Raw genomic sequence first — 14,250 nt, 5'->3', positions numbered from 1 at the left:
GAAACAGTGAAAGTGATGTTATGGAATTTTGCGATGCACCCAACTATTATGGTAATTGGAGTGAAACGAGTCTACGGTGTGGCGTAAGCGTGATAGACGAACATGCTCAGACCCTACGATCACAAATAAAACACGAAATAAAGTTTTAAAAAAAAATTGATTACTTGTATTAAATATTATTTTTGTCCGAATAATTTCACGATTGGGATCAAGACTACAAACAGAATCTAAAACATGTCCAATTTAGATGCAAACGTCTTATGTTATTACACGCTCTGATTGACCCTCAACTCACCGCAAGTCTAGAACGATAGGAAATTATTTACTATCCGAAATGTATAAATTATGAAACGTTTTTGACTAATATTTAGACAAGAGTGGCAAGACGGTGAGTGAAAGTGAAACACATTAAGACAATCATTCATTCGATCGGTGCTTCGATTGAAAAGCGAACAATAATAACGTTACCTCGACTGGAGAACGGTGACGAAACGCTGAAGAAAAAGTTTTATTTCGCACGGTATATCAAGTCATGTCAACGAGTAACGTTAACTGGGAATGCTCTGATTCCTGCTACACTCGGCTGTTGTGGTAGTTATATATCCACCACTACCCACATAATTAAAAATGCATAACCAATTATTTAGAAATGCATTTGGATTTTCCATTCATATATTCGTTTCACCTCACCTTTATATAGCTGTGTATATTTTACTATATTACTCTTTGAAGACGAAGGTTTTGGAAGAATTATTATATTTGCTTTGTATTGACAATCCTATTTTAATATATAATTTCAAAGTTTTATTTTATGAGCTGACCAATTACATTAATAGGGAAAAGACGGCTTAAAATCTTTAATGTTATATTTTATCATAGAGTTCATGAGACGTAACATATTTTTCACAGCCATAATTTTATAACAAGGAAACTGCTTGATGCAGCCGCATTGCAGTGCTCCAAATATACCCGACGCTACGTACTTCACGGAATATGATCTAGCCATATCACGATTAACCATTAATTACTATACGAACTATTACGTGACATATCTACTTACAAGTAGAAAGAGTAAATACGTGATAACCTTACCAGTTGTGTGATTAAGAATACACACATGTATGTGTGTGTTCATATACACATGAAATTATAACGTGATAATAATAAAACTTTGAATTCTGAAAAAAATTAAGGATTTCTAACAAGATTTTTCTAGTCGAGCAGAGCTAGAACGATTAATTAGCTAAAGTGATTTTTATCACATTCTTAAACTATGAATCGAGATGACTGAGACAGTGTCATTAGCATCACAAGTGTTAAATATGGCTCCAACAACGAAAACAATACCTATCATTTATAAAACAGACGGGAACGCATTAACTCAAAGTAATAAAAATTGAACGAAAAATTTATGAGCTTACGCATACGCATTCAACCTGTAACATCCGACTGTTAGGCATAGGCCTTCTTTTAAGGCAAAAGAAGGATTAGAGCTTAATCCACCACGCTGCTTCACTGTGGGTTGGCGGATATGTTCCCTACTATGAGTAACGATCGCTATCAGGTATAACAGCCGGGACCGACGGCTTAACGTGCTCTCGAAGACACGTTGGGGAGACCCACAAGGACAGCCATCCAAACCGGAAAGAATTATTGAAATTATTTCTAAAAATACAAATATCCCCATCCCGAGCCAGAATCAAACTCGCAAGCTGTCGGTGTTTTATGTGACTATTAGCACCACTACACCAGAGCGGTTGTTATTTCTTATAGTAGAAATAAAAATTTATTTTATTTTATAAACAAAAAGAGATTTATAAAACTAATACCTATAGGCCTATAGGTATATAATATATCTAGGCCTATATTAAATCGATAAATAAGAATGTATTTAGTTGCGTAATATGTAAGGAGAAAAGCGAGTCAATTCGAAACCAGAAGGTTATAAAAGAGAAACGTGAAACTTTTAAAGTGACTTACAATTTTATTCTCACACTGTCTTAGTGAATTGCATCATTAGAAAATTCGGAGATAGACTTCTCAAATTATCGACATCTTCATTTCAATCGATAGGATTTTTATGCGTTCAATATTAAACATTTCACAATTTTAGTAAACTGCTATAAAATAACGGACACCTTCATTGAAAATGTCACGGATTGGTACCAACAGGATCTGACCTATTTTTTAAAAGTTTCTTAACATATTACGATTTTTGTATATTTTTTTTTAAATAAAACAAGTATTGAATAAGTTGATCTAAAAATTTTAAAATTCATGAAATGCTACATGGTCTTTATTCTTTCCCAAAACTAATTTTGACACCAAAATTTGTGTACTTGGCTTAAATTTTCACAATGTAATTATTTAATTATATCATAATTGGGAACAAACAGATAAGGCGCGAGGCAAATGCAATTTTTGATGAGATTAAAAGCTAATTCCGGCAAACAAAGCCAACGATTATTATTATGCACACGACACATTATCCGACAAGTGGGAAGCTCCACGGATTATTACGTGTGAGAGGTAATAAAAAGCTTTAAGCAACTAGGAAACAACAATAGCGAAGTAACACGGTAAGGTATAAATTGAAAGAAACATTACGACATAATACTTGAAATGAGTGAATAGACTTGATCAAAAAGTAGAACAATGAGTTCATGTAAGTATGGAAAAATTAATATAGCGAAAAACGTCATACCGAAGTTGATACTGAACGACTTATATAATCGTACAATAGCTTACACTATGCAATTTTAGATATACAGGGTGTGGCGTAAATAGTGGTCCACCGTTAAGGATTCGATAAACCAGGTAATTTACTATAACATATTACAATTTTATCCATTTTTACCCAAAGGTTCCGGAAATATTTTTATTTTTTATTTTTTTACGATATTTGTACCCCTTGTTACAAATTTGGTTGTAGTTTTAACAAATACCATTATTTTTTCATTTTTATTACTGGTAATTACTGCTGAACACTAGAGCTATCGTTAAATAATATGTTTTAGTGTAAATTTAAGGCTTTTGAAGAAAAAAATTGGTTTTACTCTACTTTAAACCCAAATTTTTAACATATCATGCTAATTCAAGAGCGATTTTTGTAAAAAAAATGTACTAAGCTGTCAGTGCCCATTCATTTAAAAACATGCCTACTAAATACCAATTTCAAAATGGTATCACAATAGCAGATCCTTTTGTTTAACAGAAAGATATCCAATTTTAATTGAAGAAAGGAAGATTTTCATTAAAATACATTTTAAAATTTAGTTGCGTTAATACTTATGATTTTTGTAAAAAAAGTAACTACACTGTCAGAGCCTATTCATTTTAAAATATTCCTACTAAACACAGATTTTAAAACGATTTGCCATCCCATTAATAAAAAAAATTATGGCAATTTTAATTGAAAAGGACTTAAAATAAAAATAAAAAATTACTACTGTTACAGAGTGATCTTGGCCTAACTTGTAAATTAGAACAAGGTATTAAAAAAAAACAAGTCATACTGTCATCGTTTATTATTATTCTTTGACATGATTACAAACACTGTAAAAATTACACCAAATGCTCGAAATGGTGCCCATTCGCAGCTATACATGCTCTGCAACGTCGAATATACAGTGTTTGTAATCATGTCAAAGAATAATAATAAGCGATGACAGGATGACTTGTTTTTAACCGACTTCCAAAAAAGGAGGAGGTTCTCAATTCGACTGTATTTTTTTATGTATGTTACATCAGAACTTTTGACCGTGTGGACCGATTTCGAGAATTTTTTTTTAATCGAAAGGTGGTGTGTATCAATTGGGCCCATTTAAATTTATTTGATATCTAACAACTACTTTTCGAGCTATATCTAATAATGCGTTTTTACTTGACGCTTTTTTCGTCGACCTACGGTGTATTATACCGCATAACTTTCTACTGGATGTACCGATTTTGATAATTATTTTTTTGTTGGAAAAAAGATATCCCTAGTTTGGTACCATGATATGAAAACCAGGATCTGATGATAGGATCCCAGAGAAATCGAGGGAAACTCTCGAAAATCCGCAATAACTTTTTACTGGGTGTACCGATTTTGATAATTTTTAATTTAATCGAAAGTTAATGTTTATCACGTGGTCACATATAAATTTTATTGAGATCTGATAACTACTTTTTGAGTAATCTTTGATAACGCATAGTTACTTGACTATTTTTTCGTCGATCTACGTTGTATTACTCGTCGATGTAATTGAAGTCGGTTTTTTTTTCATTTGCGAGCAAACACAATTATTTTTTAATGCCTTGTTCTAATTTACAAGTTAGGCCAAGATCACTCTGTAACAGTAGTAATTTTTTATTTTTATTTTAAGTCCTTTTCAATTAAAATTGCCATAATTTTTTTTATTAATGGGATGGCAAATCGTTTTAAAATCTGTGTTTAGTAGGAATATTTTAAAATGAATAGGCTCTGACAGTGTAGTTACTTTTTTTACAAAAATCATAAGTATTAACGCAACTAAATTTTAAAATGTATTTTAATGAAAATCTTCCTTTCTTCAATTAAAATTGGATATCTTTCTGTTAAACAAAAGGATCTGCTATTGTGATACCATTTTGAAATTGGTATTTAGTAGGCATGTTTTTAAATGAATGGGCACTGACAGCTTAGTACATTTTTTTTACAAAAATCGCTCTTGAATTAGCATGATATGTTAAAAATTTGGGTTTAAAGTAGAGTAAAACCAATTTTTTTCTTCAAAAGCCTTAAATTTACACTAAAACATATTATTTAACGATAGCTCTAGTGTTCAGCAGTAATTACCAGTAATAAAAATGAAAAAATAATGGTATTTGTTAAAACTACAACCAAATTTGTAACAAGGGGTACAAATATCGTAAAAAAATAAAAAATAAAAATATTTCCGGAACCTTTGGGTAAAAATGGATAAAATTGTAATATGTTATAGTAAATTACCTGGTTTATCGAATCCTTAACGGTGGACCACTATTTACGCCACACCCTGTATATTTTTTTTTGGTAAAGAATGAGTTTGAGTGGTTGCTGGCAAAGTTGGTGAAACAAGGTCTAATTACTATACCGATTAGTATTACGAATGTGTATAACCATCGGAGCGGAAAGTTTTAAGGTTTTAGGCTACAATACATCAAGCTATGACTAAGAAAAGCGGTAACAATAAATCAGAACCAATCTCAGATATGACAAAATTTATGTAAAATCGTAATACGACGTTGCAGTGACCGTATTTTCTGCTGCGAGGGGTTGTGGGTTCGATTGCCGCCTCGAGTTTGGGTATGATATAGGCATTTATTTATATGTATTAATTGAAAAAAAAAAGTATCTATTATCAAGTTGCTTACCGTAGGAACAGATGACCGTGTGTATGTCACAGATATTTATTTATTTAAAATTATGGATCTAGACGAGGCGTAATAAACTTACTGATCCAAAAATTATACTTTACCGTAAAATACGAATTTGAACAACATTTATTGTCTAATTTCGAGATGATCATTTTAATGTAAACGTCTAACAAGTAAAGTTTTCCAATTATACACCAATTTGCCTCACATCGCGTGCCTTCATTTAGGTAATGGCTGTATTCAAATAAGGGACTTTGACCATTAGTTAATTTAATTATAGCATACAGATTAATGTTACAAAAGAACTCGAAAATATTGCAATAATAATTACATTCAAAGAAATAAATTATGTTGTCTCGAAGTAGTGACTATGCAAAGATTTAATACGAAATGAAAGTGACTGCTATTACGGTACAGACAAGCGCTGAACAACCTTTGCTGTTAATAATTGTGTTTGCTCGCAAACGAAAAAAAAACCGACTTCAATTACATCGACGAGTAATACAACGTAGATCGACGAAAAAATAGTCAAGTAACTACGCGTTATCAAAGATTACTCAAAAAGTAGTTATCAGATCTCGATAAAATTTATATGTGACCACCTGATAAACATCAGCTTTCGATTAAATTAAAAATTATCAAAATCGGTATACCCAGTAAAAAGTTGTTGCGGATTTTCGAGAGTTTCCCTCGATTTCTCTGGGATCCTATCATCAGATCCTGGTTTCCTTATCATGGCACCAAAGTAGGGATATCCTCTTTCCAACAAAAAAAGAATTATCAAAATCGGTACATCCAGTAGAAAATTATGCGGTATAATATAACGTAGGTCGACTAAAAAAGCGTCAAGTAAAAACGCATTATTAGATATAACTCGAAAAGTAGTTGTTAGATCTCAAATAAATTTAAATGGGACCAATTGGCACACACCACCTTTCGATTAAAACAAAATTTGTCGAAATCGGTCCACCCGGTCAAAAGTTCTGATGTAACATACATAAAAAAAAAAAAAAAAAAATACAGTCGAATTGAGAACCTCCTCCTTTTTTGGAAGTCGGTTAAAAATTAATTATGTTTTGGTATTGTACCAAATACTAATAGATACATTAATTTCAATAACTGTAATTAGCTACGTTTTACTGCCCTTTCGTATATAAAGATCAGCAATTAAAATTAGTTTTACATAGTAATTTCGAATATTTTTTTTCTTCTTTTTCTGCTGTTTCTCAAAACAATTTCCAGTGAATAAAACAGTCCCTATTGTGATGTTATTTGTTTTAGAGCTAAACTTGCAGCACGTATATTGAGCACCTCAGTTAATTGTTTCTCTTACCATGTTACGCGTTACTTTTACTTTTAATGAGTTTCTAGTTACTTGAATATGAAACAGCAAAACTCTTACCCTTAGTAGACGGGCCTATCTTGTGAGTTGTGTTTTACTTATAATCGTTACTACTATTAATTGGTCGCTTGTATGATTTTAGTCGAAGAAATTTAAAAACAATTATCAAATATTCAAAATGTTTTTTATAATATAAATACTATGAATTTTAAGCTGCTCAAGAGCAAAACTGTGGCAACACCAGAATGTACGAACTAGTTGAAATGAAGCCGAACTATAATGAATTACCTGTAGTATGTAGTTTGAGATAATTAAAAAACAAAACGCTATTTCAATTATTCTAATGTAATTTACAATTACCAAGCTTAGAAGAACTTATTATATAACAATTGAAATATTTGTGCTGACAAATCTAAATATAATGTAATTACTTTAACATCTTCGCTGTTTGAACGTGTTTACGACGCTCGCCGGTCACACATAATACTAACACAATTATTTAAACAATAGATGTGGATTAATGTTTAACACACATAGTGGTCTGTTCCTACTGTAGGCAATAGTAGTGCCCGTGAGTCAGTTAAAAACTGGCTGATATAATCTTTTCTTTTTACACATTTATTACCTATAGATTTCCAAGCAAATAACAACCAGATTCGAAGGAATCGAATCCCTTGTAGCGGAAAACAGCGGCCTAGTTATATATAATTACATAACATTGAAACGTGTGATTGTAGACAATTTTCGTTTAAGACGCGACCTTTAGAGGTTTCGATTGGTGTTAGCAAAAAAGGGAAGCACTTGGTAATTTCCAACCGGACGAGGTCAAGTATGGTGTCGACATCTATCATAATGTAGCGTGAATGTGCGAAGGAAATGATGGCCTGAATTTCAGCTTATCGTTGAAGGTTTTATATTGAATGCTTTGGTGCCAACATTTAAGAAAATTGTCCAGAAAATCTTTTCGATTTTTGTAGTTTTTTTTATTGTCATTTATATTGTCTATGTATATTTTTAAATAAGATAATGATATTTCTTCTTACTTGATTATTTTAATAAAATCTTATACACACTTTTTTTTTATTATTCAACTGAGGTCCCTACAGCAGGAAATATCCTGTTCAAAATCTGGAGCAGCCTATCTGGAGAAGTACCTCGACCTTACAGAACAATCAAGTTCCAATACAATATTTAAAAAAAAAAAAAAAAAAATCATAGAAAGTTTAGAAAGCTGTGCTATCACAAAAAAGCATGTAAAATAATATACGATATGGAATTACAACTCTCTCGAAAATATTTTTTAAATTAGATTGTAAACAGGCCTATTTGAATTTCAAGGTTCGATGTATGACGAGAGTAAAAGATATTATACAAAAAATTTCCACCGACCCTGTGCCATATTAGGAAGGCTTCATGAATATTTCTCACATAGTCAATATTACCGTAATCTATATATTAATACATGAAGCAAAAACTATGTAACCCTTTTTACGAAAATTGCGCGGACAAAGGAGTATAAAATTTGGCAGACTTATATTTATATAGAGGAGTGCAGAATGCTAATATTTTTTTTTAATAATTATGCATAAAAAATACATTAAATCAATAAGAAAACATTACACACACTACCATTTATTTGACACACCCTCATATACCTATACTCTTTTCTTTATTAGTATGGAAGTATGGTCTTTGACATATTCAAATAAATTATGGTCGAATTTCGACCACTGGGCGAACACTAGTAGGTAAGTACAGATCTTTAAACGCTGATATTATTATTTTGAGGTGACAATTGATGTACAATCTTTGAACAATTTTACAATCTGCGATCGCTGGATATTAGATTATTTCTGTTTCTTCATTCATTTTTACTTATAATATCAAACAACGATACAATCTTTAAAGTTTAAAAATTATTTTATAGCAAAAGAAAAAAATTAAGAAAACCGTTTAATAGGGGTTTGCATTTAAATCATGGTGTGTGATGAAGCCCAATCCTCCCCTACATGGAGAAAGAGGCCTTTGCCCAGCAGTGGGATGTTACAGGCTGAATCGTAATCGTGCGGCGAAGGTAACACTCAATTATGAATTACTAATAGCACGGTAAGAAATAATTCTTCGTTTTGATTTGAATATCTAATAATACGGGCACTTTCGACAGATGACTGGTTAGACTGTTTTTTTAATTTATTTAAAATAAATATCTAGGGGCTCTAAATGCCCATGCATTTGTTTAAACATGCATTATAACCCCGGACGATTTATCATTAGAACTACAAATCGACAGTCCTATGACGGCCTAGTAAAGCTAGGACGTGGTCCGACGTTGACGGATTTTTTTTTGTATACATACACTCATACTCATACATGCATACATAGGTAGATTACATATCGCATATACAAGCCAAGAGACTGTTGAGAGTGGCGAGTTGATAGTACATAACAATATAAATAATATTTTTATCTTCAATATATTCAAATCAATAAGCATACAAAGTCTACCATTATTGCAATAACAATTCTGATAGCGTGACTACGTCACCGAATACGGATCTGCCGGTTTGAATGGTGCATATAAATTACAGGCGTAGGACGACCAGGCAGCGGTAAGGTAACAAAAACTAAGGACAGACCAAGCGATCTACGTATCAGATTAATATTATAAAGAAAAAGAAATGTTTGTAAGCAATTCACACACGGCAGAAGTTGAACTTCTGAAAAGTCTACGAGAGTGAGATGAATATGTGTTTGTTTCTTTATCGCTACGCATTTAGTTTCACTTCAAAATTATTTTACAATATTAGAAATCTATCCCAATGTGCTAGACTATGTAATAGACTATTATTTTTCAAGTCATATTTCTAAAGACACAATCTATACTAATATTATAAAGCTGAAGAGTTTGTTTGAACGCGCTACTCTCAAGGAACTACTGGTTCGAATTGAAAAATTATTTGTGTTGGATAGTCCATTTACCGAAAAAGGCTATATATAGGCTATATATTTTAATAAGTTTTTTTTTTCAAATGAACGGGGGCGAAACCGTGTGTCACAGCTAGTAAATTACAATTGTTTTGTATATACTCGCATTACAACGATCGTTTTCTATCAACTCGTAAAAGATGAATAATAATAATATTCTTTATTGCACACAATTAAAAGATACAAACAAAAGTAGTACAATTAGAGTTAGATGTATAAAGGCGGTCTTATCGCTAAAAGAGCGATTTCTTCCAGATAACCTTTGGGTATAGGACAAGGCATAGAAAAGCGGTTAGGAATTATACAAATAATTGTTATAGAAATTAGAATAAATTACAATAAAATGCGATTAAACAAGATCTACAACGTACCAGTCGCATAATAAATAACTTAAGTTAGGTAACTCGTTAATTCAGTAAATTTATAGAGCAATAAAATATTGTTTATGTTTGTTTAAATGTTGATATTTATATACTAAACCATCGCCTGTTGTATAACAACGTAATTAATCTAATAATTAACGAGATCTGTGTGAAATCGAAACCAATCAAATATAAATCTAATCAAATTTTATTCAAGCAAGCTTCAACAGCGCTTTTGAACCCTCAAATTATAATTATACTAGTTATGGTTTCAGCCGCGTTGATTTGAAAAAAAAAGTACCAAGATATTATACAGTCTATAATCTTCCTCGGTAAATGGACTATCCAATACAAAAGGAATATTTTATTCGAGCCATTCGATTTCAGCACATGACAAACACTTGTATTGGCCATACAGATGTTTGCGTTGATGTTGGTGTTTGTACAGTCCTTGTGGGTCTCCGCACCGTGCCTCGTAGAGCACGTTAAGCCGTAGGTCCCGGTTGTTATCATGTGCACCTGATGGCGATCGTTACTCATAGTAGGGAATATATCCGCGAATCCGCATTGGAGCAGCGTGGTGGATTAAGCTCTGATCCTTCTCCTACATGGGGAAAGAGGCCTATGCCCAGCAGTGAGATATTACAGGCTGAAGCGATTTCAGTACTTCCAGAGATTAGCGCCTTTTAACTAACAGATGTATTAGCTTTGTAAAATGTAATCTACACTAGTAGACTGGTCTTTAATTCATTATGTTTAATGGGAAGGCTTTTTGAATGAAAATTCAAGAATCAGAGCTCTCGTTGAGAGTTTCTTAACCCTGCAGATACTATTTCAAAGAAACTGTTAATCACTAGGAATTTACAGACATATCTTGCATAAAATACAGCGTCACAACAACCGAACATAGCTTTTAGACGACTGCATCTTTATTACAATTCTGAACTAATATGCTATAGATATTGAAGAATTTTTAATAAAAACCTTAAAATAATTTATAAGCAATTGTTGAAGGTACAGCTAGTAAATATAACAGGAAAGGAATATTAATTACGAGCAGTTGCTTGCGGCTTCGCTCGGGTAGAAATTGATAAAATTTATATAGATTGGCTAAAGTAGTGTGAAGTCATAATATTACAACAATTCATGACTTCTTTTTACCACATTTATGGTTTTCGTGCGTTAGAACTATCAGACAAGCTAAAGCTAGCTCTTAATAACGATAAAAAATCTTTTCCCAGTTTTCTCAAGCCACAAGAGCCTTTGAACCCCTTAAATTCGGCCCTATCGAAAAATCCGTTCTTAGCGGACGTCTACTACTTAACTACTTCCTTGTAAAAATTTCATCTTTATGCGTCCAATGTCAATGGATCAAAATTTATATACGTATATACAATACAAACAAATATAATTATCACTTTCCTTACATCTTCAAATAAATACGGACATCGCAGTGCATTATAATAATTGTTTATTGTGCGAGGCGTCATATAGTCGCTTCTGTGGGCGAGGACTGCTTTAGACCAGCGCTTCTCAATCTATTATCGATCTTGTACTACATTTATAATTACTCTATTTTTTATTGGAACGAAGTTCCTTACGGCAGGCTTGACATTTGGCTGGGCGACCGAACTGAAAAAAATGTGATACTAAAACCGTAAAAAAAATATATGACGTGATATCAGTCATACGACTATAGGTATAATATGACGTTTGTAAAACTAAAATATTACTAGTAAACTTTTTTTAAAAATTATTTATGTAATTGTATACTGTCGACAAAAATAAACAAAGAAATATATTTTTTATTTCACTTAATAGTTTGAATTATTATTATTATTTTGTTTGATTTATTTAATTTTACGGTATTTATTATTTTCTAAAAAACAAATTTCATAAATACTTTTATGTACTTAATTAAAACCAATAACCGAAATTAAAAAAAAAAAACAATCAAGAACTAGAAAATATATAAAAATTCAACATTTTTTTTTTTCTCAAATTGTGTTGCTTCTATACTATCCGAAGGAACTTCGTTCCTACCTGGTGTCCCATGACACCACATAGTTTATATACAGTTGCAAGCAATCAAGCGTACGGCTTACCTAATGGTTAGCGACTACCGTAGCTTATAGACGCCTGCAACAGCAAAAGCATCGCTAGCGCGTTGCTGATCTTACCCCCCAATCCCCAATCTCCACTTCCCAGGAGCTTTGGTTCTGAAGCTCTCAATAATACTTGAGAGCAGTACTATTGATTTAGCTGTGATCACGCACGAGATGAAGTACGAGGTACTTCTCCAATCGGGCTGTTTCATATTTGGAGCAGGAAATTTCCTGCTGTGCCCTACCTCAAAAATCCACCTCTTAAAACTTTTTACCTACACCTAAAAATGTATCTATTTTGCTTTACTGTCTATCATATTGAGATGTTCATTAAAAAGCTCATTTTTATTTCTATAAAAGATAGATAAAAATGCTTTTTATAATAACTTCTAACTATTTCCCCCTGGGGTACGCGTACTACAGATTGGGAGCCACTGCTTTAGACATAGGAAAACAATTACGTAATTCGACACAAAATGGAAAATCACTATTTAGCCTAATGGATAAATAGCTGTTTTACCGCGATCATATTCCCTGTAGTCCACTCTTATGCGAAATTTCGATTCACGAGATTGAACTTAATAGAACTATTGAGATGTTTGTAGCTCTATCGATTTTAAAAGATGGACAGAGTTAAATGGCAGATGTATTTTAATTAAATCTCGAACAACTCGAACGAGCTTGTGACAATTATAGTTATACTCATTAGATTGTTTATATGCACTTTTTTTGTTTAGTTTTAGTAAGGCACTGGCTGTTGTTGTCGTTTAGATGAAAAAGCATAAATTATCTCATATGTCACAAAGATGAATAAATTAATCATGTTAAATAATACTTTCAGATAACTGTATCAATAAAAAGTGTTGCATTATATTGGCCGAAGCGTGATGTTACATAGAGTACCCTTCCTTGATAAATAGTCTATCCAATATTGAAATATATATTCAATACGAACCAAGGTAAAAAAGACCTTCATTATTTACTCTTAGCCATATTATTCGAATATATGTATCTTACATATTAAGCATGAATTATTATGTGTTGAGTTTATGTAGATAAAAAATACTTCCATTAAGATCATAAAAACTATAAAAGAAATTTATAAACCGGTTATTATATTGACTATAAAACATTTGTACTGATCACGAATTTACGTTCCAAATGAAAAGCACAAGATTAATTACAGACGATTCCGTTAAATCGATTACGAGAAACGAGTGAAAGTCAAATTCTACTATGTTGGAAATATAGATTGGAATTTGAAATAGATAATATCTTAGACGGACAAAAAAAAAAAGATCGTTCGGTAAGCAAATATAAATCTGCCTTGGAACTAATTTATAAGCTGTGTATCTTTTGTAAATAATTGAACCAGTAGGCTGGAGTACTTTCGCTAGATTTCTTCTTGTATTGTACATATATTTACATTTTGCAAAGTTAAACTCTTACCGTTTTGGAAATTTGCTACTTTTAAGCTATTATGGTAATGATATTAAGTTTATTGTGAAACTTATTGTGCCCGGTTGTGAAACCGTTTATTTGAAGAAAAAATAGCCTAGACTTAATCCTCGGTAAGTGGGCTACCCAACACAAAATGATTTTTAACCGACTTCCAAAAAAGGAGGAGGTTCTCAATTCGACTGTATTTTTTTTTTTTTTTTTTTTTTTTTTTTTTTTTTTTATGTATGTTACATCAGAACTTTTGCCCGCGTGGACCGATTTCGACAAATTTTGTTTTAATCGAAAGGTGGTGTGTGCCAATTGGTCCCATTTAAATTTATTTGAGATCTAACAACTACTTTTCGAGTTATATCTAATAATGTGTTTTTACTTGACGCTTTTTTCGTCGACCTACGTTGTATTATACCGCATAACTTTCTACTGGATGTACCGATTTTGATAATTCTTTTTTTGTTGGAAAGGGGATATCCCTAGTTTGGTACCGTGATAAGGAAACTAGGATCTGATGATGGGATCCCAGAGGAATCGAGGGAAACTCTCGAAAATCCGTAATAACTTTTTACTGGGTGTACCGATTTTGATAATTTTTAATTTAATCGAAAGCTGATGTTTATCA

Source organism: Melitaea cinxia, chromosome 11, assembly GCF_905220565.1.
Source record: "Melitaea cinxia chromosome 11, ilMelCinx1.1, whole genome shotgun sequence".
In the NCBI taxonomy this organism is placed as follows: Eukaryota; Metazoa; Arthropoda; class Insecta; order Lepidoptera; family Nymphalidae; genus Melitaea; species Melitaea cinxia.
This window is presented reverse-complemented; position numbering follows the sequence as displayed.